The sequence below is a fragment of the Mauremys reevesii genome, linkage group 16 (genome assembly GCF_016161935.1).
Source record: "Mauremys reevesii isolate NIE-2019 linkage group 16, ASM1616193v1, whole genome shotgun sequence".
In the NCBI taxonomy this organism is placed as follows: Eukaryota; Metazoa; Chordata; order Testudines; family Geoemydidae; genus Mauremys; species Mauremys reevesii.
This window is the reverse complement of record NC_052638.1, coordinates 1,353,557-1,381,137: the sequence shown is the minus strand read 5'-3', so window position 1 is coordinate 1,381,137 and position 27,581 is coordinate 1,353,557. Positions and strand designations below refer to the sequence as shown.

At 48.6% G+C, this 27,581-nt stretch overlaps 1 pseudogene; it reads right to left on the bottom strand.

Moving 5' to 3' along the window:
• Positions 1-26,604, bottom strand: part of LOC120384202 — a 44,641-nt pseudogene extending 18,037 nt beyond the window's left edge.
• Between the last annotated feature and the right edge of the window lie 977 nt (positions 26,605-27,581).

Below are 27,581 nucleotides of genomic sequence, written 5' to 3'. Positions count from 1 at the left end.
CAGAAGGACTGGTATCCGTCCTCATCATCAGCTCATGAGTGCTCCTGGCTGGCCTCCCGGTCATTCCCAGTAGATGGTACAGAACAGCTGGTAACCGTCTTCATCATAGCAACAGGGGGCTGAGCTCCATCAGCCCCCACCCTTCATGTGTAAAGAAAAGATTCTGTACTGCCTGGACTATCATAGCAGCGGGATGCTGGGCTCCTCTCCCCCACATTGCTGTCCTGTCTGGACTATCATAGCAGCTGGAGGCTGCCTTCCCCTCATTTTATCTCACTAACAAGTCACTGTTTCTTATTCCTGCATTCTTTATTACTTCATCACACAAATTGGGGGACACTGCAACAGTAGCCCAGGAAGGCTGGGGGAGGAGGGAAGCAACAGGTGGGATTGTTGCAGGGGCACCCCCTGTGAATGGCATGCAGCTCATCATTTCTGCGAGATCTGACATGGAGCGGCTGTGCTCTCTGGTTCTCTGATACACTGGTTCTCTAGTACACTTGCCCCATATTCTAGGCAGGACTGATTCTATTTTTAGATACCATAAAGGAGGGATTGACTCAGGGAGTCATTCCCATTTTTGTCTTTTACGCCCCCAGCCGACCTTAGCCAGGGGCACCCATGACAGCAGCAGACAGTACAGTACAGAAGGACTGGTAACCGTCATCTCATTGCCAATTTACAATAGAAGCAGATGGTACAGAACAGCTGATAACTGTCTCTGCTATCATGCAAAAGCAAGTGAATGCTGCTGTGTAGCGCTGCTGAATCGCCTCTGTCAGCGGCATCTAGTACACATACGGTGACAGTGACAAAAGGCAAAACAGGCTCCACGGTTGCCATGCTATGGCGTATGTCAGGGCAATCCAGGGAAAAAGGGCGCGAAATGATTGTCTGCCGTTGCTTTCCCAGAGGAAGGAGTGACTGACGACATTTACCCAGAACCACCCGCGACAATGATTTTTGCCCCATCAGGCACTGGGATCTCAACCCAGAATTCCAAGGGGCGGGGGAGACTGCGGGAACTATGGGATAGCTACGGAATAGCTACCCACCGTGCAACGCCCCAGAAATCGATGCTAGCCTCGGAGCGTGGACGCACACCACGGAATTAATGTGCTTAGGGTATGTCTACACTACAAGACTATTTCGAATCAACTTAAGTCGAATTTGTGGAATCGACCTTATGAAGTCGAATTTGTGTATCCACACTAAAAACACTAATTCGACTGTGTGAGTCCACAGTAACGGGGCCAGCGTCGAATTTGGAAGCGGTGCACTGTGGGAAGCTATCCCACAGTTCCCGCACTCCCCGCTGCCCATTGGAATTCTGGGATTTCCCCCCAATGCCTGCTGGGGGAAAAAAATGTGTTGAGGGTGGTTTTGGGTAACTGTCATCATTGAACCGTCAATCACACCCTCCCTCCCTCCCCGAAAGCGCCTGCGGACAATCTGTTCGTGCACTTTTCTGCTCAGTGACAGCACGGGCACCACAGCACTGCGAGCACGGAGCCCACGGCAGTTATGGCCGTTGTCAACTCCTCGCACTTTATCGTCCACCTCTTCCACAGTCAGCTGCTGAGAAATCAAGCTACTTTTCAATGGTGCTGCGAGCACTGGTGGACCATGGGGGACGTTTTACCAACATCAACGTCGGGTGGCCAGGCAAAGTTCATGACGCGCGTGTTTTCAGGAACTCTGCTCTGTTTAGACGCCTGCAGGAAGGTAGTTTCTTCCCGGACCATAAAATAACTCTTGGGGATGTGCAGATGCCTATAGTGATCCTCGGGGACCCAGCCTACCCGCTAATGCCCTGCCTCGTGAAGCCCTATGCAGGCACCTTGCACAGCGACAAGGAACTCTTCAAGTACCAGCGAGCAGCGAGCAGCGTGACCTGTGACTGTTCAGTTTCTTTACAGAGAAGCTGAACCTGCCCCTGTTTCTTTACCAAGTTACTGTTGACCAGCATCTGCAGTTACATACCCCGTCCACCCCGCTTCCCCCACTTCCAACACACGTTTAAAAATAAAATACATGTTCCACTGTAACTTTACAAAGGTTTCTTTATTGATGACTTTGCATTAAAGGGTTGAAACTGGGACACAGACTGTGCTGGGTAGGGTGTGCGGTGATGTAAAGACCACCTCTAAACTCGAGGAATGACAGGCTCCTGCTCCCAGAGGGGTCTGTAGTGCCGGACTGGTTGTTTCAACGGAGCCTGCCATCCCTCCTTTTTGGGACTCTGTGTGCGGGGGCTATGTGGCCTTGTGGCGGGGGAGGATGGATACAGATTCCTCTGCTGCATGGCTCTGTGGTCCAGGACAGGGACCGTTGCATGAGATCTGTAACCCCCTTCCCCCGCTACAAAGTCACGTACCCCCCCACCTACACAGAACCTGCAAACCACCTCCCATACTGACCAGGGTGCCTACTGACTGCAGTGTGTGTGTGACCTGCTGCTGATCCTGCCCCCGTCTCTGTACCCTGCTAAAGGTGACTGTCCTATGCAATACCCTACCCCCTTCCCCACCCACCCCTTCAAACGCAGCGTTGTGTAAAAAAGCATGACGGAAACAGTAATTAACAGTAAAGTATTTTTAATAATTAACCAGACAGTCAGGGGATGAAACTGGGATTGGGGCTAGGGTGAGTCAGGAAGGGAAGGAATTCTCAAAAATTAGGGTATGAGAGCTTTTGGGTACTTGAGCACTCTGCTGGGGTGCTGTGACAGTTTTCACGGCCCCTGGCGCCACTCCTTCTGGTTACTTTGGGTGACGGGAGGTATGGGACTTTGTGGCGGGGGAGGGAGGTTGCAGATACACTGCGGGGGGGCTCTGTCCTCCTGGCTGCAGTCCTGCAGAACATCCACAAGGCGCCGGAGCGTGTCCGTTTGCTCCCTCATTAGTCCAAGCAGCGTTTGAGTCGCCTGCTTGTCTTCCTCACGCCACCTCTCCTCCCGTTCGCTGTGTGAGCGCTGCTGCTGAGAGAGGGTCTCCCTCCACTGGCTCTGCTGGTCCGCCTCGGCTCGGGAGCACCCCATAACTTCAGCGATCATCTCGTCCCGAGTCTTTCTCTTTCGCTGCCTAATCTTTGCCAGCCTCTGTGAGGGGGATGCTGTGGCAGGTCTGGAGACAGTCGAAGCTGTGTGATGGGAAAGAGGGAGTGAATTCCTTGCAAAGAGACATTTCTGCGAACAATGAACATAGTCTAGTCTGTGTCTGTGAACAACACCATGCACAGCACCTTTCTCATCCGCACTCCTGCAGCAGGCAATCCGGAAAGCATAAACTCTGCCTCTGTTCTACCCCATTGCAGTGTCCCCCGACCCTTGCACTTCTGGGTTGAGATTCCAGTGCATGATGGTGCAAATTTCATTGTCGCGGGTGGTTCTGGGTAAATGTAGTCAGTCATTCCTTCCTCCGGGAAAGCAATGCCAGACAATCATTTCGAGCCCGTTTTCCCTGGATTGCCCTGGCATACGCCATAGCGTGGCAACCATGGAGCCTGTTTTGCCTTTTGTCACTGTCACCGTATGTGTACTAGATGCCGCGGACAGAGGCGATTCAGCAGCGCTACACAGCAGCATTCATTTGCTTTTGCATGACAGCAGAGATGGTTATCAGCCATATTGCACCATCAACCACGCCAATGTAAATTGGCAAGGTGATGACGGGTAGCTGTCCTATTGCACTACACCTTCTGCTGCTGTCATAGGTGCCCCTGGCCGAGATCGGCCGGGGGCGCAAAAGACAAAACTGGGAATGACTCCCCGAGTCAATCCCTCCTTTATGGTATCTAAAAATAGAAACAGTCCCGCCTAGAATATGGGGCAACTGTACTAGGGTTTTAGTGTATCAGAGAACTACAGAGCACGGCCGCTCTGTGTCAGATCCCACAGGAATGACGAGCTGCGTGCCATTCACAGGGGGTGCCCCTGCAACAACCCTACCTGTTGCTTCCCTCCTCCCCCAGCCTTCCTGGGCTACCGTTGTAGTGTCCCCCCATTTGTATGCTGAAGTAATAAGGAATGCAGGACTAAGAAACAGTGACTTGTTAGGGAAATGAAATGAGGGTAAGGCAGCCTCCAGCTGCTATGATAGTCCAGGCAGTACAGAATCTTTTCTTTACTTTACACATGAAGGGCAGGGGCTGATGGAGCTCAGCCCCCTGTTGCTATGATGAAGACGTTTAGCAGGCCATCTACTTATGGGCTGATGATGAGGACAGGTAGCAGTCTCCGTGAGGGTGATGAAGAGATCCTGGCTGTCAGGGAAACCAGCGTTGTAAGCGCTCTCGCCTGCCTCGTCCTCCACAAACCCTTCCTCATCTTCCCCGTCCGCGAACATAGCCGAGGAACTGTCCGTCGACACTGTCCCATTGTCAGAGTCCATGGTCACTGGTGGGGCAGTGGTGGCAGGCTCCATAGCGTCTGTTTGCTGCTTTGATTTTTTGGTAGCCTTGTCTGGGGTCCTTGATTTTCACGCGGCGCTGCGTTGCATCCCGCCTGTATCCTCTGTCTCTCATGGCTTTGGAGACCTTCTCGTAGGTCTTTGCATTCCGTTTTTCGGAGCGCAGCTCCGAAAGCACAGACTCCTCGCCCCACACACCGATCAGATCCAAGACTTCCCGGTCAGTCTATGCTGGGTCCCTCTTTCTATTCAGAGATTACATGAACTCCTCTGCTGGAGAGCTCTGCATTGCTGCCGGTGCTGCTGAGCTCGCCCCGATGTCCAACCACGAAATGAGATTCAAACTGTCCAGACAGGAAAAGGAATTCAAATTTTCCCGGGGCTTTTCCTGTGTGGCTGGTCAGAACATCGAAGCTCAGACTGCTGTCCAGAGCGTCAACAGAGTGGTGCACTGTGGGATAGCTCCCGGAGCTACTAAGTTCGATTTGCATCCACACCTAGCCTAATTCGACATAGCCATGTCGAATTTAGCGCTACTCCCCTCGTCGGGGAGGAGTACAGAATTCGAACTAAAGAGCCCTCTATGTCGAATTAAATGGCTTCCTGGTGTGGACGGGTGCACGGTTAATTCGAATTAACGCTGCTAAATTCGAATTAAAGTCCTAGTGTAGACCAGGCCTTAGTGTGGCCACGTGCACTCAATTTTATACAATCTGTTTTACTAAACCAGTTTATGTAAAATCGGAATAATCCCGTAGTGTAGACATACCCTGAGATATGGTTCAAATCCAACTTTATTAATGATGTATGCAAGGGATGCTGCATCCATGCTGATGACTCGGGGAAATGCTCAGGCTGAGTCTGGCATGTTGCTGCCTCTCTCACCAAGGAGCTACTTTTCCTTCCCAATTCATAAAGGTCCCATCGTGTGCCTCTGAGAGTGTGAACAGCACCTGCAGTATACCACTTACGCTCTGATCCACAGTCTGGGGTGCCTGCAAAATTCAAACCATGTTAAAGGAGAAGATAAAACTGCATTTGTCTCTAGAGGGAGTAAGAGTCATGGGATGGTAGCTGCTCATGCCAAGTTAGAGACAGTGCTGCTGCTGCTGTCTACACAGGACCATGCTTTCTCCCACCAACTCAGCTCTTACAGACGGGCTTAGGAGCAGGTGGAGGCATGTTTCCATTAAGGCTGCTGAAGTAACTTGCTCTGATGCCTCTGCTGCAGGAAAAGGGACTAAAATCACCATTGCAGTGTATTGGCTCTGCAGAACAAGCTGAGCACAAGCCAATCCAACTCCCATTTAAAACAATCTTGCCAGTGAATTGAATGGCAGTTGCCTGAAATTCACCTTCTATAATGTGACCATTTAACTGACTAAACCGTTTCTAACATGGCTGCTTTTCCTGATCTGGCTTTTCTTATGTGTGATATAGCATGGATCAGATTAAATACCTACCACGCCCCTAATTTCTGTGGTCATCTGCAAAATTTATCAGTTATGAGTTTGTTTTCCTCTGCATGACTAATAAAAGAGTTAAATAGTGCAGGGCCAAGACCACATCTCCGGGGCGGAGGATCTCATTAGAAGCACGCGCATTTGATGATGATTCCCCATTTACAGTTAGATTTTGAGACCTGTCATTTGAACTAGCTTTTAATCCATGCAATGTGTGCCACATTAATTTATCTCATTCTAGTTTTTTAATTAAAATCTTGTGCACTACCAAGTCAAATGCCCTACTGAAGTCTAAGTATATTACATCAACCCTATTACCTTTATCAACCTAACTCGTAATCCAGGGCTGGCTCCAGGCACCAGCTTATCAAGCAGGTGCTTGGGGCGGCCACTCCGGAGAGGGGCGGCAGGTCCAGATATTCGGCGGAGGGTCCCTCACTCCCGGTTGGAGCGAAGGACCTCCCGCTGAATTGCCGCAGATCGCGATCGCGGCTTTTTTTTTTTTTTTTGCGCGCACTACTTGGGGCAGCAAAACCCCTGGAGCCGGCCCTGTCGTAATCTCATCAAAAAATCAAGTTTATTTCCATAAAAACATGTTGCTTAGCATTAATTATATTACCCCCCTTTAATTCTTTATTGGATTACCTAGGAGTCACCTAGGGAGGTGGGTTACCTAGGGTTACCTAATAGGTTATCTAGGGAGGTGGAGTGTAAGCGGGCGGTACTCACCCCTGCCGCGCCTCCTGCTGGTTGGCCGCAGAATGTCCCTCGGTCCAGCCCTGGAGCGCCCTCAGCAGGCTGGTGACCCGCCTGCTCTCTGGCCCCGGCGTCCCTCCCTGGACCCGGTGCCCCCTATCTATGGTTGGGTCTCCCCCTCCCAGGGGAACCCCACGCTACTATCCCCACCTTGCCTCAGTAGTGGCTACTGGCAGTCATGGTCTAGCCCCACACCCTGGGGCAGACTGCAGTATCAGCCTACTCATCACAGGCAATAGGGGGTTTGGACCTGCTGCCTTGTCCTACCCCTGGGCTGCCCTCTGCAACCCCCAGTACCCGTTAGCCCAAAGCTAGGCCGCAGCCTGGGGCTTTCCAGGCTGGAGCTTCCCCAGCTCCTCAGCCTGTTCCCAGCCCTGCTTCACCCAGGTACTCTAGCCTCAGCCTCAGCCTCAGCCTCAGCCTCAGCCTCAGCCTCAGCCTCAGCCTCAGCCTCAGCCTCTAGGCAGCCAGGCCCATCTCTCTCTGGAGCCAGAGAGAGATTCTGTCTGGGCTCTGGCTTCCCTGCCTCATATAAGCCCCAGAGCTTCAGTTTGGGGCGTGGCCTCCAGCTGCAGCCACTTTCCCCATCAGCCCAGCCTCCAGCCGCAGCTCTCAAGCCCTGCCAGGCTGCTTTCTAACCCCTTAAAACCCCGGAGCAGGGTCCACCCTGCTACATGGAGGAATCTCCATGCTTAGTGGTTTTTAAGGCCCAGCTTGACAAAGCCCTGGCTGGGATGATTTAGTTGGTGTCGGTCCTGCTTTGAGCAGGGGATGGGACTAGAACTAGATGCCTCCTGAGGTCTCTTCCAACCCTGATATTCTAGAATTCTATGATTCTAATGGAGTCCTGTATCAGCCACTTCATTACCTTGCCCAGGATCGATAGATATCAGACTGACAAGCCTGCAATTACATGGGCCATCCCATTTATCCTTTTACATTATTGGCAGAACATTAGCTTTCTTCAAGTCTTCTGGAACTGCCCTGGTGTTCCAAGGCTTATTGAAAATCAACATTCATGGCCCAGGGAGCTCCTCGGCCAGCTCTTCTGAGTGCTCAAGACTGCAAGTTTGCAGATGACACTAAACTGGGAGGAGTGGTTGATACGCTGGAGGGTAGGGATAGGATACAGAGGGACCTAGACAAATTAGAGGATTGGGCCAAAAGAAATATGATGAGGTTCAACAAGGACAAGTGCAGAGTCCTGCACTTAGGAAGGAAGAATCCCATGCACTGCTACAGACTAGGGACCGAATGGCTGGGCAGCAGTTCTGCAGAAAGGGACCTAGGGGTTACGGTGGACGAAAAGCTGAATATGAGTCAACAGTGTGCCCTTGTTGCCAAGAAGGCTAATGGCATTTTGGGTTGTATAAGTAGGGGCATTGCCAGCAGATCAAGGGAAGTGATCATTCTCCTCTACTCAGCACTGGTGAGGCCTCATTTGGAGTACTGTGTCCAGTTTTGGGCCCCACACTACAAGAAGGATGTGGATAAATTGGAGAGAGTCCAGCGGAGGGCAACAAAAATGATTAGGGGGCTGGAGCACATGACTCATGAGGAGAGGCTGAGGGAACTGGGATTGTTTAGTCTGCAGAAGAGAAGAATGAGGGGGGATTTGATAGCTGCTTTCAACTACCTGAAAGGAGGTTCCAAAGAGGATGGATCTAGACTGTTCTCAGTGGTAGAAGATGACAGAACAAGGAGTAATGGTCTCAAGTTGCAGAGGGGGAGGTTTAGGTTGGATATTAGGAAAAATGTTTTCACTAGTAGGGTGGTGAAGAACTGGAATGGGTTACCTAGGGAGGTGGTGGAATCTCCTTCCTTAGAGGTTTTTAAGGTCAGGCTTGACAAAGCCCTGGCTGGGATGATTTAGTTGGGTTTGGTCCTGCTTTGAGCAGGGGGTTGGACTAGATGACCTCCTGAGGTCCCTTCCAACCCTGAGATTCTATGATTCACTAAACAAGCAAACCAACACGAGCTGCTGAATTGGCTGAATTCTGCATCTGATGGCATGACCCTACCACCCTACCATGAGCTGGTTACTCACAACTCGAAATGTTAGAGCAAAATATCTAGTTTCCTCCCAGCCCACCCCTCAGTAATAACTTCCTAATAACACAAGTCTTACAACATGAAAAACGAAGAAGGCTCACGGCAGGGGAATGCTCCAGAGAGTAATTTAACTTCACACATAAATAAAAAGATATTCTCTGTGTAGTGAAGACTCAGGAAGAGCTCACTTGGGTTTCCCTAGCAAAATGTTGAACTTCTATTGAGGAAAGGAAAGAAGATCCCAAAGAGTTGAGAGAGCAGAGCAGCCATTCTCATCCCACCGTCTTGGAAATCAGCAATCTCCGGCCTAGGAGCTCTCACACTGCTCTTCTGCACAGTTCTGTCTCTGGAGTTAGGCTACGTCTACACTGCAAATGGAGGTGTAACCGTAGTGCTGGGAGGCATACCTGTGCTAGCTTTAATCATGCTAGTGTGGGTAACAATAGCAGTTCTAGTGTCAACATGTCTTCACTACAGTTTTACCCATACTACCTAGATTAAAATTGATGTGAGCATGGCTACACATGCTGCAACCACACCTCAATTTGCTTTAGAGACATACCTACCTTCTCATTTATTTTCATGGAAGCAGCAGGCTTGTGTTTCCAGGGACTGCCCTAGTTTTATGCTTAAGCTGACAGCATTTCTAGTTGATTTTTGTATATCCTATGATGAGAATGCTTAAAAGATCAAGAAAAGCAGTAGCAACCTTGTTAGTCTAGGCCAGGGGTACTCAACCTTTTTCTTTCTGACTCCCCCCACCCCCCTAACATGCTATAAAAACTCCACGGACCACCTGTGCCACAACAACTGTTTTCTGCATATAAGAGCCAGGGCCAGTGTTAGGCAATTACCTGGGGCCCCAAATCACAAGGGCCCCCATGAAGGTAAGTGACTTTGGGTTCTGCTTTGGCCCCAGGTGGCAGGGCTCAGGGTCCTGCACTGGTCCTGCTTGGCAGACCCCCGAAACCTGCTCACTGCCCCCCAGGGGCACCCCAGGCCCCTGGTTGAGAACCACGGGTCTGGGCTACTCATGATCTCTGTGAAACAGGTTTGTGGTCTCAGGCTATTATCTAATAGACAAGAGGCTAAATGCTCAGCTAGTGCAAGTCACTGTAGCTCAGCTGATTTCAGCGGCGCTACATCAGTTTACACTAGCAGAGTATCTGGCCACAGATATTCACATCCCCAAAGCCCACAGTCCTAACCAGTATTTGGTTGGCAGCCTCAGGAGAGAGAGGCCAAAGGCAGATGGGAGCGAGGGCTGAGGTATCCTCTCACCTCTAGAGGTGGCATCAGCAGCTCCAGCATGGAGCATGTTTGCCATGGAGGGACGCGAGAGGGGAGGTAAGGCCAGCGCAGCAGTGCTTTGTGGCTGCTGCAAATGCTCTGCTCCGTTTGTAGGCAGAACTTCAGTCCTCAGGACAGCCAGTGAGGCTCCCGTCTCAACCCCTAACTCTAACAGGATCCAGGCCATTCACCTCATCGCTAGTTGCATCTGTTTTCACCCAGCCAGGGCAGAGGGCAGCAAACAGAATCCCATCTTCTTTGTAATCCAAGGACTGGCACCTGATGAGCATGTTCAGAGCAGCCTGCAGGCGACACACCATGAGCAGAGACAGCAGCATGTTTAGAAAGGGGAATGAACCCAGATCCCACAGCACTGACAGATGGGGCAGTGGGAGGGAGAACGCACGGTTCTGCTGAGGCAATGCCCAGCATCCTTGGCCCCCTAGAATTCCCAGCTGAGACCAGGCTCCATTCTGCTCACATTACTATGGATGGTGAGCACTCATGGTCAGAAATTAGCAATGCAGCTGGCCTGTGGAGATCAGATGGGGCATGATTGCAGGTCAGGGAGTGGTTTGCCGGCAGTTTGGGGGCTTTTGGTGCATGAGCTGGTGGTGCTCAGACAGAGGATGTGGGTAAGGTATAGGAGCAGCGGAGCCATAGATCAGCATGGCAATGGGGACTAAGGGAGGCCTCTCTCCAACCAAGCTGATAACATAAGAACATAAGAAAGGCCGTACCGGGTCAGACCAAAGGTCCATCTAGCCCAGTATCTGTCTACCGACAGTGGCCAATGCCAGGTGCCCCTGAGGGAGTGAACCTAACAGGCAATGATCAAGTGATCTCTCTCCTGCCATCCATCTCCATCCTCTGACGAACAGAGGCTAGGGACACCATTCTTACCCATCCTGGCTAATAGCCATTTATGGACTTAGCCACCATGAATTTATCCAGTCCCCTTTTAAACATTGTTATAGTCCTAGCCTCCACAACCTCCTCAGGTAAGAAGTTCCACAAGTTGACTGTGCGCTGCCTGAAGAAGAACTTCCTTTTATTTGTTTTAAACCTGCTGCCTATTAATTTCATTTGGTGACCCCTAGTTCTTGTATTATGGGAATAAGTAAATAACTTTTCCTTATCCACTTTCTCCACATCACTCATGATTTTATATACCTCTATCATGTCCCCCCTTAGTCTTCTCTTTTCCAAGCTGAAGAGTCCTAGCCTCTTTAATCTTTCCTCATATGGGACCCTCTCTAAACCCCTAATCATTTTAGTTGCTCTTTTCTGAACCGTTTCTAGTGCTAGAATATCTTTTTTGAGGTGAGGAGACCACATCTGTACACAGTATTCGAGATGTGGGCGTACCATGGATTTATATAAGGGCAATAATATATTCTCAGTCTTATTCTCTATCCCCTTTTTAATGATTCCTAACATCCTGTTTGCTTTTTTGACCGCCTCTGCACACTGCGTGGACATCTTCAGAGAACTATCCATGATAACTCCAAGATCTTTTTCCTGACTCGTTGTAGCTAAATTAGCCCCCATCATGTTGTATGTATAGTTGGGGTTATTTTTTCCAATGTGCATTTATCCACATTAAATTTCATTTGCCATTTTGTTGCCCAATCACTTAGTTTTGTGAGATCTTTTTGAAGTTCTTCACAATCTGCTTTGGTCTTAACTATCTTGAGTAGTTTAGTATCATCTGCAAACTTTGCCACCTCACTGTTTACCCCTTTCTCCAGATCATTTATGAATAAATTGAATAGGATTGGTCCAAGGACTGACCCTTGGGGAGCACCACTAGTTGCCCCTCTCCATTCTGAGAATTTACCATTAATTCCTAACCTTTGTTCCCTGTCCTTTATCCAGTTCTCAATCCATGAAAGGACCTTTCCTTTTATCCCATGACAGCTTAATTTATGTAAGAGCCTTTGGTGAGGGACCTTGTCAAAGGCTTTCTGGAAATCTAAGTACACTATGTCCACTGGATCCCCCTTGTCCACATGTTTGTTGACCCCTTCAAAGAACTCTAATAGATTAGTAAGACACGATTTCCCTTTACAGAAACCATGTTGACTATTGCTCAAGAGTTTATGTTTTTCTATGTGTCTGATAATTTTATTCTTTACTATTGTTTCAACTAATTTGCCCGGTACCGACGTTAGACTTACTTATCCCATGACAGCTTAATTTACGTAAGAGCCTTTGGTGAGGGACCTTGTCAAAGGCTTTCTGGAAATCTAAGTACACTATGTCCACCGGATCCCCCTTGTCCACATGTTTTCTATGTGTCTGACAATTTTATTCTTTACTATTGTTTCAACTAATTTGCCCGGTACCGACGTTAGACTTACCGGTCTGTAATTGCCGGGATCACCCCTAGAGCCCTTTTTAAATATTGGCGTTACATTAGCTAACTTCCAATCGTTGGGTACCGAAGCCAATTTAAAGGACAGGTTACAAACCTTAGTTAATAGTTCCGCAACTTCACATTTGAGTTCTTTCAGAACTCTTGGGTGAATGCCATCTGGTCCCCGGTGACTTGTTAATGTTGAGTTTATCAATTAATTCCAAAACCTCCTCTAGTGATACTTCAATCTGTGACAGTTCCTCAGATTTGTCACCTACAAAAGCCAGCTCAGGTTTGGGAATCTCCCTAACATCCTCAGCCGTGAAGACTGAAGCAAAGAATCCATTTAGTTTCTCCGCAATGACTTTATCATCTTTAAGCACTCCTTTTGTATTTTCATCGTCAAGGGGCCCCACTGGTTGTTTAGCAGGCTTCCTGCTTCTGATGTGCTTAAAAAACATTTTGTTATTACCTTTGGAGTTTTTGGCTAGCTGTTCTTCAAACTCCTCTTTGGCTTTTCTTATTACACTCTTGCACTTAAGTTGGCAGTGTTTGTGCTCCTTTCTATTTGCCTTACTAGGATTTGACTTCCACTTTTTAAAGGAAGTCTTTTTATCTCTCACTGCTTCTTTTACATGGTTGTTAAGCCACGGTGGCTCTTTTTTAGTTCTTTTACTGTTTTTCTTAATTTGGGGTATACATTGAAGTTGGGCCTCTATTATGGTGTCTTTAAAAAGGGCCCACACAACTTGCAGGGATTTCACTTTAGTCACTGTACCTTTTAACTTTTGTCTAACTAACCCCCTCATTTTTGTATAGTTCCCCCTTTTGAAATTAAAGGCCACAGTGTTGGGCAGTTGAGATGTTCTTCCCACCACAGGGATGTTGAATGCTATTGTATTATGGTCACTATTTCCAAGCGGTCCTGCTATAGTTACCTCTTGGACCAGCTCCTGCGCTCCACTCAGGATTAAATCTAGAGTTGCCTCTCCCCTTGTGGGTTCCCGTACCAGCTGCTCCATGAAGCAGTCATTTAAAGTATCGAGAAATTGTATCTCTGCATTTCATCCTGAAGTGAAATGTTCCCAGTCAATATAGGGATAATTGAAATCCCCCACTATTATTGGGTTCTTAATTTTGATAACCTCTCTAATTTCCCTTAGTATTTCATCATCACTATCACTGTCCTGGTCAGGTGGTCAATAATAGATCCCTACTGTTATATTTTTACTAGAGCATGAAATTTCTATCCATAGAGACTCTATGGAACCTGTGGATTCGCTTAAGATTTTTACTTCATTTGAATCTACACTTTCTTTAACATATAGTGCCACTCCTCCCCCTGCACGGCCTGTTCTGTCCTTCCGATATATTTTGTACCCCGGAATGATTGTGTCCCATTGATTGCTCTCAGTCCACCAGGTTTCTGTGATGCCTATTATATCTATATCCTTCTTTATCACAAGGCACTCTAGTTCACCCATCTTATTATTTAGACTTCTGGCATTTGTGTACAAGCACTTTAAAAACTTGTCCCTGTTTATTAGCCTGCCTTTTTCTGATGTGCCAGATTCGTTTTATTGTGACTGTTTATCATCTGATCCGGCCCTTACATTATACTTCTCATTCCTCTGCTCCTGACTATAACCTGGAGATTCTCTATCATCAGACTCTCCCCTAAGAGAAGTCTGTGTCCGATCCACACGCTCCTCTGCAGCAGTCGGCTTTCCCCCATCTCCTAGTTTAAAAACTGCTCTACAACCTTTTTAATGTTTAGTGCCAGCAGTCTGGTTCCACTTTGGTTTAGGTGGAGCCCATCTCTCCTGTATAGGCTCCTCCCATCCCAGAAGTTTCCCCAGTTCCTAATGAACGTGAACCCCTCCTCTCTACACCATCGTCTCATCCACGCATTGAGACTCTGAAGCGCTGCCAGCCTACCTGGCCCTGCGCGTGGAACTGGGAGCATTTCTGAAAATGCCACCATAGAGGTCCTGGATTTCAGTCTCTTCCCTAGCAGCCTAAATTTGGGTTCCAGGACATCTCTCCTACCCTTCCCTATGTCATTGGTACCTACATGTACCACGACCACCGGCTCCTCCCCAGCACTACACATAAGTCTATCTAGATGCCTCGAGAGATCCGCAACCTTCGCACCAGACAGGCAAGTCACCATACGGTTCTCCCGGTCATCACAGACCCAGCTATCTACATTTCTAATAATCGAATCTCCCATTACTAACACCTGCCTTTTCCTAGAAACTGGAGTTCCCTCCCCCGGAGAGGCAACCTCAGTGCGAGAGGCAACCCCAGCACCATCTGGAAGGAGGGTCCCAACTACGGGAAGGTTTCCCTCTGCTCCCTTTGACTGCTCTACTTCCCTGGGCCCTTCTTCCTCCTCAACAGCGCAGGGGCTGTCTAAGCGGAGGTGGGACAATTCTACAGTGTCCCGGAAAGCCTCATCAACATACCTCTCTGCCTCTCTCAGCTCCTCCAGTTCCGCCACCCTGGCCTCCAAAGTCCGTACATGGTCTCTGAGGGCCAGGAGCTCCTTGCACCGACTGCACACATACACCACCCACCCACAGGGCAGGTAATCATACATGCGACAGTCAGCGCAATAAACTGGATAGCCCCCACTCTGCTGCTGGGCTTCTGCCTGCATTGTCTCCTAGTTAGTGAAAGGGTGGTTTACGGAAAGTAGTTTTGGAATGTGGTTCGGTTTATAGGTTTTAGGGGGGGGGCCACGGGGAAGGGGTTAGGGCTGGCGAGGGGCTCCCACTCCCTTCCCACTCCCCTTCTAAACTCCCTTGCGAAACTCCCTGTTAGCAGCCCCTGTTCACTTGTGCGCGGCTTTATAAAGCCCTGGCCTGAGTGAATGCCCCGCCCACTGATTAAGGCTCAGCCAATTACCAGAGGCTTCGAGCTTTCAAACCTGCCTCCAACTGCCAGCCAGAGCACACGGTCCCTCAAACAACCAAACAGACTGACAAACACAAGCTCAGCACACAGCAAGTAACCCCCAAACACAAACAAACACACACTACAGACAGTCACTTACCCCACAGATGCTGTATTAGCTCCTCCTTCACCTGGAGAACTCCCTTGCGAAACTCCCTGTTAGCAGCCCCTGTTCGCAAAGCTCCCTGGTCGCTTGTGCGCGGCTTTATAAAGCTTTATAACATACTAGTGGGGGATGTCCAAGCAGCAATATCAGTTTAGAATAAAGATACAGAGGATGCTGACTAGCTTTTGCCCCTAAGGGCCAGCTTGACAGCTGAACATAGCTGGCTATGCCAGTTCTCCTTCAGCAGGGGATTCCCACTTGAAAAGATCTCCCAGCTTTCTGGCCCCTTTGCACCACCAATGCATCACAAAGGGGCTGTATCACAGGAGGAAATCTGACCCTCCAGGCTTTCATTCAGTCTCTGTGAGGTGCAGTCCACAATGGCCCCCCGTATCTTGCTGCAGCGGTAGGCAATCACTCGTAGAAAGAACATTTAATGCACTTTCTCAAGTGACCCTAATGCACTGGAAATGTTAATGACAGCCGCCTTGCTGCAGCTCATCCCTTTCTGGTTGCTTCCCTGGGCAGCCTTCTTCAGCAAGGGCAGGAACACCTGGGGAGAGCAAACAGTGACCATTCAAAGAAACAGAACCATGCTGGGGTGAGCAATCTCTAGTGAGCATTGTACAAGAAAGGAAAACCAGAGCTCAGTGTAATACAAGTTACGTGTTACTGATGTAGGCTGTAGTGGTGGGTAGCAGGGACAATCCAGCTTGCCTTGTGAGTTGAAAGGTGATCTAGCCATTTCAGCAAACCATTATCATCAGCACTTTCCTAGCAAAACAGTTCCATTGAACTCTGGGTATAACATCAGGGATGCTTTGCACTTCTCATCTGAGAATCTCAAAGTGCTTTCAAAGGTAGGGGAGGACTATTGTCCCCATGTGATGGATGGGAAAGCTGGGCACAGAGAAGGGATGGGCCTTGCCCAGGAGCTCAGAATGAGCTGACAGCAGTTTCATGAATAGGAGCCATATCTCTTGACTCCCAGCATGTGACATTAATCACTGGACCGTAGATTTTAACCTTAACATTCCTATGGTAACTTATTTGGAAATGCTCAGAACTTCTTTCAATAACAGTAAAGATCAGCATCATTGGCCTCATTTTATAGATGGGGAAACTGAGGCACTGAGCGGTGATGTGACTTGTGTAAGGCCAGCCCACAGGCCATTGGCACAGCCAGGAATAGAACCTAGCACTTCCAAGCCCCATTCCACTGCTCTAGTCACTACTGCCTTTCCCAGTAATGCTGCCTTACCTTACAGGGCTGTGTGAGGATGACTCTATTGGAGTGTGAGCTGCTCTGATGATACTATAGTGATGGGGCCAGATAAGTGCCATAGAATGGGAAAATCCTAGCTGTGTTTTTGTGTATTTCTGCTAGATTTCTGGTGTACAGAAAATCCCACAAAAATCAAAAACTTTTTCCAGTTTTATGTCTGTGTAACTCCAGGATCTTAGCACCCAATGCTAGGTGAATGCTTACCTGAGTCACTAACATGAGCCCAATCAAGTTTGTGTTATACACCACTAGCACGTCTTCAGGATTTGCAGAGTCCACCATATGGGTCTCGGTCATGCCTGCATTGTTGATTAGCAGATTCAGCCCAGAGCTTTTCAAATGGTCCCCAACTTTCTTTGCAGCTGCCTTGACACTTGTTGGATCAGTAACTTCTAAAAACAAGATAACATGGTGCTTCAGCAAGATGGGATGGTCATGTGGTCAGCTGGGCCTCAGGAGAGCTGGGTTCTGTTCTTGACTCTGCCATAGCTTGTGTGATCTTATGTAAGTCTCTTAACTGCTGTGGGCCTCAGTTCCCATCTATGAAATGGAGAGGTTAATTCTTAACATAGGTCTTTCACCCTTAAAGTCCACATGGTGCCCTCAGGGAGCTGTGACTGGTATTCTGAACTCAAGCTGTAACAGAACCAACACCCAGCACTGGGTCTAGGAAGGGGGACATGGACTCTCCTTACATGACAGTGACACTCCCATGGGTCTCTGGGGCTGTGAGAGGGATGGATGAAGGGTGGCAGGTTGTCACAATCTGCAGTACTCCCAACTTGCACAATTTTTTCACAAGTGAAGGGATTTCAGAGGGTGCTGGAGCTTGTCTGTTGGTGATGCGAGAAGCTCCGTTGCCCTCTCGAAGCTCAGCCCTGCTGGAAACCAGCAGAATCTCTCCCCCCTGCTTGCTATTCTCACAGGAGGGAAGGGAGGGAAAAGCAGAGAGCCCAGCAGCTCAGCACAACTTTCTTCCCTTCTCACCCTGCTCCTGTGAGCAACAGGGTCAGGATGGTGCATCAGTTCCCCTGTCCCTCCTGTGAGCAATGGCGCCAGGATGGTGCATCATAAGAGCATAAGAATGGCCCTACTGGGTCAGACCAAAGGTCCATCTAGCCCAGTATCCTGTCTTCCGACAGTGGCCAGTGCCAGGTGCCCCAGAGGGAATGAACAGAACAGGGAATCGTCAAGTGATCCATCCCCTGCCGCCCATTCCCAGCTTCTGGCAAACAGAGGCCAGGGACGCCATTCCTGCCCATCCTGGCTAATAGCCATTGATGGACCTATTCTCCATGAATTTAACTAGTTCTTTTTTGAACCCTGTTATGGTCTTGGCCTTCACAACATTCTCTGGCAAGGGGTTCAACAGGTTGACTATGCATTGTGTGAAGAAATACTTCCCTTTATTTGTTTTAAACCTGCTGCCTATTAATTTCATTTGGTGACCCCTAGTTCTTGTGTTATGAGCAGGGGTGGCTCTAGACACGAGCAAAGCAAGCAGCTGCTTGGGGCAGCTCATTTGCAGAGGCAGCAGCTGGCAGGGATCCAGCCTGGGAGCTGGGAACCAACAGGGGGCCCTGGGAGCTGTAGTTCCTTGGTTAGCTCCCTGCCTATAGAGCCAGCCCTGGAGCAGGGAAAGAACTACATTTCCCAGCATTCCCTTGGCCATTATCAACAGGAAAGGGAGGGGGAGGAAGTATGGTAGCTGAAACCTCATGCTGCAGCTTGCTGTGAATGGAGAGCTCACTGCTAGAGTGGGGTGGCACTGTGAATGGGGAACAAGTGTGCCCAAGGAGTAGAAGGCTTTGGCCCAGATTGCCCCTTCAGAAGACATCCCCAGACTGGATTAGGGATATTGGTGTGACCTCACCTTGCAGCCCCCAAAGAAGGAAGTGGGTGGACTAAATGGACAGTGCCCCTCTCTATCTGAAGCCTAGCAAGGGAGGTAGGTGGATCCCACTAGAATTTAAAATGAAAAGTAAGGGAAGGGAGGCTCTACTGGACCTGGGCAGCTTTAGATACAGTACCAGGCACGTAGGAGGATTTCCACTTCTGAGCCATGGAAGCAGAAATTGACTTTTCCTTTCCAGATTTAGCTAATATTCAGAAAGGGAATCTAGCACCTGCCTTCCAGATTTGATCACCTCAAAATTCAGGAGTGCTCAAGCTCAATTTGGGCAGCTGTTACTTCATTTCTTCCAAATCAAATATACTGATCCCCTGTAATTTGCTCTAGAAAACGTAGGATAAAATTGAGCAAGAAATGCTTCCCAGTGATTTTTAGAACTGGAATTGCTATTTTCAACACCATTGCCTTTTTTTTTTTTAGTTTTATTTGTTTAAAAGGAAGACAGTGATATTGCATTGGCAAATTCCCCATAGAAACAAAGAGTGGAACAAAAGAATAATAAAGGCACCTCAACTTTTCCTCATTTATGGAGGACAGTCTTATAATATGCATCCAGATATCCTCCAATCACACAAGCTGAAAATTGTTCCACTTTACTGCAGTTCTGTAACCCTATGGGAACCAATCCTGTCTGTGTTCTGTGCACATCCAAAATTCCTGCTGAATGACCCGCCCTGGGAGCAGGTTACCAGTGACCCAGGGCTGGGCCAGCAGGGGGGTCCGGGTCATGGGTGAAGGCCCAGGGCTGGGGCGGTAGGGGGTGCGGGTGGGGGGGGAGAGCCCAGGGCTGGGGGTGCGGGTGGGGGGAGGCCCAGAGCTGGAACATTCCAAAACCAGTGGGAGAACACTTCAACCTCTCTAACCACTCAGTGACAGACTTGAAGGTGGCAATTTTGCTAAAAAAAAACTTCAAAAACAGACTCCAAAGAGAGACTGCTGAACTCGAATTAATATGCAAATTGGATACAATTAACTTATGTTTAAACAGAGACTGGGAATGGTTGGGTCATTACACTAATTGAATCTATTTCCCTATGTTAAGTTCTCCTCACACCTTCTATGGGTCATCTCAATTATCACTTCAAAGGTTTTTTTTCTCCTGCTGACGATAGCGCATCTCAATTGATTGGACTCTTCCTGTTGGTATGCATACTTCCACCTTTTCATGTTCTCTGTATGTATAAATATCTCCTGTCTGTGTGTTCCAGTCTATGAATCCAAAGAAGTGAGCTGTAGCCCACGAAAGCTTATGCTGAAATGAATTTGTTAATCTCTAAGGTGCCACAGGTACTCCTGTATTTCTCATGTGATTAAGTTAAGAGCAACAGCATCCTAGAACTCTTGCAAAGTCTGTGTGAGTTCTATGCTACACCTACCATGTGTCTCCTGGGAGAGATACTCACACCCTTGGAGGGATTCTGGGAGATCGTGTGGTTAATCTACAGGGTATCTGGGGAGATCAGCATTGCTCCTGGGTGCCCAAGGCAGATGGGCTGAGGGGCTCCATTCTCATGAAGGGGTAGCAGACGGAGTGGGAGCCCAGGAGCAGTGACAGAAAGGTTAAGGGAGGAACCAGAGCTGCACCTGCTGAGACCCAGAGAAGCTTAAACCACTTGGGGATCGAGAAGCTGGGTTCCCCCATAGCAATCTGGTGAGTGGGACTCCAGCCAGATCTGTGACACAGGTGCTGTGCTGAAGCCTGTAATCTGGGGTCTTTACAAGCGTCACTGGATTCAGGAAAACCTTGCTGAAGTGGAGAACAGGTAACTAAAGGTCATTGTGCCCTTGTTGATAATTGATAAGGCAAATAAAGCAAAACTCTTTCAGGGATTGACCCTGAACACAGCCCCAACAGTCCGCTCCTGGCCTGAGACAACCCCAAAGCCCAAACTTCATGTCTGCACGTTTTTACACTGACAAAAGATGTTTTATAAAGGAATTTGGGATCTGAGCCATTTCTGATGGGCCGCTGTCAATGCTGACCTGCAGTAGTTCAATAGTTCAAAATAGTCATTTTGCTGGAATGAGAGTTGCACATTATTTCCAGATGAAGAAAGGAGCATGGAAACTGGAGAAAGACCTTGAATTTCAAAGCAAATAATAGGAACCAGAAGTAGAAAAGATCAGATTTCCAAGAGATTGTTTATAGTGGGAGATTATGCAAAAATGACATACCCAGCGGCACCAGCACAAGGTTTGGATGTTTTGCAGCAAGATTCTTAATTTCCTGGAAATAGAAACATTTAAAAAAACTGTTAGAAATATAAGGCTAAAGGCTGGGTTGCTGAGGAGCTTATGCGGCATTTGCAGCTGTAATGATCAAACTGGTATAAATATGATAAAAAAAATTGAATTAATTCTGGAAGTAACGCTGAAAAGCATTGAGGAGGCCTGATGCAGTAACAAGACAATGAGCACTCTATATTCATGCTGGCTTTTATTGTGTTCCCAGCCCCATCACCATCATGTCTGAGCACTTCACAATCTGTCATGTATTTATCCTCACAACACACCTGTGAGGTTTGGAAGTTGTCAAGGCCGATTCCCCACTCTGGCACTTCGCGTGCAGAAGGTGGGGGCACGCAAGGAGTTTAAAAAATAGTACCAACCACACCAGGCTTGTATTAAACTCCCAAAGTTACAGCTTTTCTCTGACCTTGGCTTGGTAAATGCTGCCACCACCCAAATGCAAAAACCCCTTTGAGAGCCCAGGAAGGCGCACTTGGGAATTCCTTCCTGTGGGGTGCCCTCAAGCCCTTTCACCCCCCTCCAGGGAAGAGCTGAGAAAGAAAACAAAGGAAATCAGCTGTTGCCACTAGCTAATTAAACATGTGCACAAACCTCTTAGGACAAAAAAATCCAATCCTGTTCTTTAAAAAGGTAAAGTTTATTAGAAAGAAAATACATCTGGAATTTAGGCTTTTTGCTAGATTTAAAAGAAAACAATTACAAGGATTAAGCATCAAGATAGCTCTCTTGAGGTCTAGTTTAAAGGTTACAAGCATAACAAAAGCACCTGGGGTTAGCACAGAGGTGTCCACAAGCCATAAAGAAATAAAAAGGAGAGAAACCTAATCGCGTCTTCCTAAACATTCCCTGATCTACTTACATATCTGGGGTTTCAAATGAGTAGTTTTTAGGTATGATCTGATGATTTTTCATACCTGGTCCAAAGCTTTTTACAGCATCGCTGCTCTGTCCCCCCTCTCCGGAGAACCACAACAGGCAGACAATGGGGACATTTTTTCCCCTTTTAAAAAAAGTTTTAGCCTTCCCATTGGCTTTTTTGGTCCGGTGTCCACTTCCTTCCTTTTACTCAGGCAGGGAGACTTTTTAACCTTTTACAGGTAAAGCAAGTAGAGAACAACTACTAAGAGAGGACTTATAGCTAACTGGCTGGCTGGGTGTCCATAAAAGGGAGCTACCCTCCCACCCCTTTCATTTATCACAGAAGTACTAGTACCTCCACTACACAGAGAGGGAACTGAGGTGCAGAGAGACTCAGGGTATGTCTATACTGGAGCTGGAGGTGCACTTTGCAGCTTGAGTAGACCAAGCCACGCTAGCTCTGATTGAGCTACTGCACTAAAAGTAGCCATGTAGCCATGGGACAGGCTAGCTGCACTCCTGTGCAGTCCTGTCTGAAATCCTAGGCATGTATCGGGTCAGCTAGCCCCTCCTGCTGCTGGCTCTATGGTGGCTATACTTCTATTTTTAGTATGCTTGCTTGATCAGAGCTGGCGTGGGTCCGTCTACCCATGCTGGAAATTACCCCGCCACCTCCAGCATAGCATAGCCTGAGTGACTGACCTAAGGTCACAAAGGAAGTCTGGTAGAGCAGGGCCTTCCAGACCCCTGCTTCCCCTCCACACTGCTCGCACTGTATATTATAAGGCTACTGTGACATAGCCTGAGCGACACCGAGCTAAAACACTGCTGTACTTGCTCAGGGCCAAGCTATGGCCTTAAGGCACAGGCCTGCATTGAGGATGGGTCAGAGCTACCTCCCCCCTGGCAGCTCTGGGAAACATTCTGCCTCACCCAGAGTGAGCTGCCCTCTGCAGCTGGCCAGCTCTGCTATCTGATGCAGGGAAGCGGTACAAGCTTATGGTCCTGCCTTCTCCCTGCCCCTGAGCCACAAGCCCCACACAGAAGTGTGCGGAGTGCTGATGAATCCAACTCTTGTGTCAGAAGCACGAGTGAGAGGAAGGGGGAGCAGGGGCTGGCCACCCTCTAGCCCCCAGTGCTTTCCCATAGGAGTCTGGGTGAGGATTAGGCCAATTATTGGAACAGATGGTCAGGGATGCAGCATGTGATGTGAGTCCCTTGATGAGTGGGCTGGCTCAGGCCCCCAGCGTTCCATTCTCTCCCGACCAGGTACGAAGCCATTATCAGCCCCACGGCAACTACGTGTTAGGGCACGTTCAGAACAAGAACGTTTCTGTTCCTTGCATTAACTTTCGAGACCTGATCTTGCAATATTTATTCTTGCAAAGCTGCCCTTGCGATCATTGGGCAATTTGTCTGAAGCAGGGGCGTAGCCACGTGTGGCCCTGGGTAGGCTACCATCCACCCACTTAGCATCCAGGCCCACCCAAATCTCAGGGCTGGAGCCCCCTGAATCCACAGGCTGGGAAGGGAGGAGTCATCCCCAGTGAGGGGTGTGCCTGGAGGGGGTGAGTGTGGGTGGAGCTAGCGCTGGGGCTGGAGACCTGGCAGCGCGCGGTGCTGGCAGGAGAGGGACATGGATGGATGGGCGGACGGACACTGAGCCAGGATCAGGAGGGGTGGGCAGAGCTCGATCCCTGGTGGGGCCGCCCCTCAGCCCTATGGGCATGCCCTGCAGCTTGTGTGCCCTGGGCAGCCTCATTTTCTGGTGCCTGCTGAGTGGTAAGGGCCAGCTGGAGGGGGAGGCAGGCCCCCCATCCCCTCTGCCTCCCCTTCCTCCCTGTCTCCCCTGTCATTGCCCTCTACCCCAAAAGTCAGTGCTCACTCAGTTTTCCTGTCCTAGCTATGCCACTTGTCTGAAGGAGAGACAGTCAAATTGTGGGGCTTTTTCCCCATGAGAAATATTGACTTGCTGCCAAAAAATCAAAAATGGAAATAGTTCAATTCAGCAATGTGGCCATGGAGTGACACAACATTTGAGTGTCTCTTGCTCCCATTCTCCTCCACAGATGAGGCTCCCTGGTCAGAGTGCATGGTGCAGCCTCCCCAAGACAGAGAAAGCCATTATGTGCAGCAGTACAGCTCCCCTCCCCAGTGGGGCAACTGTGGTGCATCATGGGAGTCCCTGACCATTGTGTATGATAGGAGATGTAGTCTGGCTGGAGAACCAATCTATAGAGGAGAATAGGGACATGACTAAACCAGACAACGACTCCGATGAGGGATTGCAGCAGCTTATCAAAATTGAAATATTTTGGGTTTCCATCAAAATAATTTGGCTTTTGACCAAAACCCAACAACTTTTCAGTTTGGGGATTTTTTGTGTGTTCTTGGCAAAAAGTCAAATTGTTACACAAACGTGTAAATGCAGACATGTTTGGCAAAAAAATTAATATTTTCAATCCCTCAATTTTCTGTTTAAAAAAAAATTTTTTCGCGGCATCATTTTTAACCAGCCTGTGTCTGGAGTAAGGCCCACAGAAACCTGGGCTCACACCCTTCTCACCCCAGGATGAACAAAGATTCTTTATCTGAACATTCTGGGTCAAATCCAATACCCCTTACTCAGGTGAGTAGTTCCACTGACATCAGTGGGATGACTCACATGAGTAAGGAGAGCAGGAGCAACCCACACTGAAAAAATTGTCCTTTAGGTTTGTCAGGGGACACTTGGGGTAAGGTCCTGTCTGCATCAGGGGCTGCAGCCACTGACGGACAGCCCTTAGGGTTTCCATAACTCAGGTTCCATAACTCAGGGAGGGGGAACTGGAAGCGGGGTTAAGTTGTCATGGGATAAGAGGGGAGATCCTTTCATGGATTGAGAACTGGTTAAAAGACAGGGAACAAAGGGTAGGAATGAATGGTAAATTCTCAGAATGGAGAGGGGTAACTAGTGGTGTTCTCCAAGGGTCAGTCCTAGGACCAATCCTATTCAACTTATTCATAAATGATCTGGAGAAAGGGGTAAAAAGCGAGGTGGCAAAATTTGCAGATGATACTAAACTGCTCAAGATAGTTAAGATCAAAGCAGACCGTGAAGAACTTCAAAAAGATCTCACAAAACTAAGTGATTGAGCAACAAAATGGCAAATGAAATGTAATGTGGATAAATGTAAAGTAATGCACATTGGGAAAAATAACCCCAACTATACATACAGTATGATGGGGGCTAATTTAGCTACAACTAATCAGAAAAGAGACCTTGGAGTCATCATGGATAGTTCTCTGAAGATGTCCACGCAGTGTGCAGCGGCAGTCAAAAAAGCAAACAGGATGTTATGAATCATTAAAAAAGGGATAGAGAATAAGACAAAGAATATCTTATTGTCCTTATATAAATCCATGGGATGCCCACATCTTGAATACTGCATACAGACATGGTCTCCTCATCTCAAAAAAGATATACTGGCACTAGAAAAGGTTCAGAGAAAGGCAACTAAAATGATTAGGGGGTTGGAACAGGTCCCATATGAGGAGAGATTAAAGAGACTAGGACTTTTCAGCTTGGAAAAGAGGAGACTAAGGGGGGATATGATAGAGGTATATAAAATCGTGAGTGGTGTGGAGAAAGTGAATAAGGAAAAGTTATTTACTTGTTCCCATAATATAAGAACTAGGGGTCACCAAATGAAATTAATGGGCAGCAGGTTTAAAACAAATAAAAGGAAGTTCTTCTTCACACAGTGCATAGTCAACCTGTGGAACTCTTTGCCTGAAGAGGTTGTGAAGGCTGGGACTAGGGTTTAAAAGAGAACTAGATAAATTCATGGAGGTTAAGTCCATCAATGGCTATTAGCCAGGATGGGTAAGGAATGGTGTCCCTAGACTCTGTTTGTCAGAAGGTGGAGATGGACTGCAGGAAAGAGATCACTTGATCATTACCTGTTAGGTTCACTCCCTCTGGGGCACCTGGCACTGGCCACTGTCGGTAGACAGATACTGGGCTAGATGGACCTTTGGTCTGACCCAGTATGGCCATTCCTATGTTCTTATGTATCCGCAGCAGGGGTATTCACTAGAGGTGGGGGTCAATGTCACTCCCTGTCACAGTGTCAGGGCAGCTGGCACAAGCCCAGGATGCAGCAACAGCCATCAGTCAGTGGGACCCACCCACAAGGGCTGAGAGGTGGGGCCTGGGTGGGTGGGATCCGGCAGCTGTGGATGTGAACCAATCAGCTGTGGATGCAGGGGAATGGACCATCAGGAAGCAGACCAACCAGAGCTCTTTCTGAGCTGCAGCTTGTCTGCTCTGCAAAACCCCACACATTTTCTGTTATTTGAAATCCCCGCCAGGACAGAGAAAGCAGACTTGAAAAAGAGGCTCAGTGCAGGGAAACTCAAACATATGGTAACTCTAACTGCACTAGTGTAAACCCCTAGTGTAGACAGGTAAAGCCATTATGTGCCCCAATAGAGCTGGAAAATAGGGTACACTGCACTGATGCAAATTGCAGTTTAACTTGTCTACACTAGGGCTTTACAGCAGGGCAACTACAGTGGAGGCTGGAAGCAGTACAAACAAGGCTTCAGTCAATCTGTTGGGATTGACTTATGACTTCTGTTGTATGACACACAATGGTCCATCAGGAGGCAGGTGCAGAGAAGGCAGGTCTGCTCACTCAGAGTGACTCAGCACATAGCTAACATTTATAAAGAGAGCTAGCGAGTCAGTGGAGGGCATTTCTCCCTAGTTTCTCACCTCCGCTCGTGCACCCTCTGGGTCCCGGCAGGCCGCAAAGATCCATTCCGGTGGGTTTGGCTTCCCCAGGAAATGTTTAACCAGTCCCAGGCCAATTCCCTGAGTAGACCCAGTCACCAGCACACTGTGAGCTGTCAGCCTTGCCATCTTCACCCAGCTGCTGGCTCCAGCCCTCCACCGACTCGCTAGCTCTCTTTATAAATGTTAGCTATGTGCTGAGTCACTCTGAGTGAGCAGACCTGCCTTCTCTGCACCTGCCTCCTGATGGACCATTGTGTGTCATACAACAGAAGTCATAAATCAAATCCTAGTGAAGGGCTAGCAGAGATTTCAGAAGGAAACTAGCAGGGAGAGGTAAACTGGGGGTACCGTTTTCAGATGAACATCAAAGGTCTGTTCTGGTATATTTGTGGTGCAGAGACACACTCTGGCCTTGTTCTGTCTGTGAAGACAAGCTGCCAGTGATCTTATGAAAAGGGGATCTTGGTCAATCTGGTGGAAAATGCTGAGAAAAGGAGTTGGGGCTTGTCAGAGAGTTAAGATTAGGCTCTAGAATGTGTGTGATGATTTTGTTTTATATGTAATCTTTTGTTTCCAGCTGGGGCAGGAGCTGGGTGGGACATTGAGGGCAGAAGCCCAGCTGAGGAGGGGCTGTCCCTCTGGTCAGGAAAGGCCTTGAGAGAGACAGATGTACAGTCAGGCCAGGGAGTGGCTGTGGGAAAGGGCCTGAAGGAAGGCCAAGGTGGGAAGAAGTCCAAGGAGTCTGAGGGAGCAGCGCCTAGCTGCTGAGCACAGGTCTGGAATCCAGAGAAGAGCGGGGAGTCCTGGGCTCCCCTAACAGACATAGGAAAGGTGGGGCGGGAAAACTCTGATACACGGAGAGAAGGGCTACTGAGTTTGGGTCTGGGTCCCCAGGCAGAAAGCCTGGGAACGTGTCCCTCCCCACAAGAGAAGAATGACCCTGCAGAGCCTGGGTCTACCAGCCTGCTGCTCCCCCCTCCAGGAGCCCCCTGAAGAGCTTAGCAGGGATAGTGGGCGGAGGTGACACCATTTCCATCAGAGGGGGACAAACAGCTGGGCTAGCTGCTTCCTCCTCCTGGCAATAATGTGTCAGCCCAATAGCT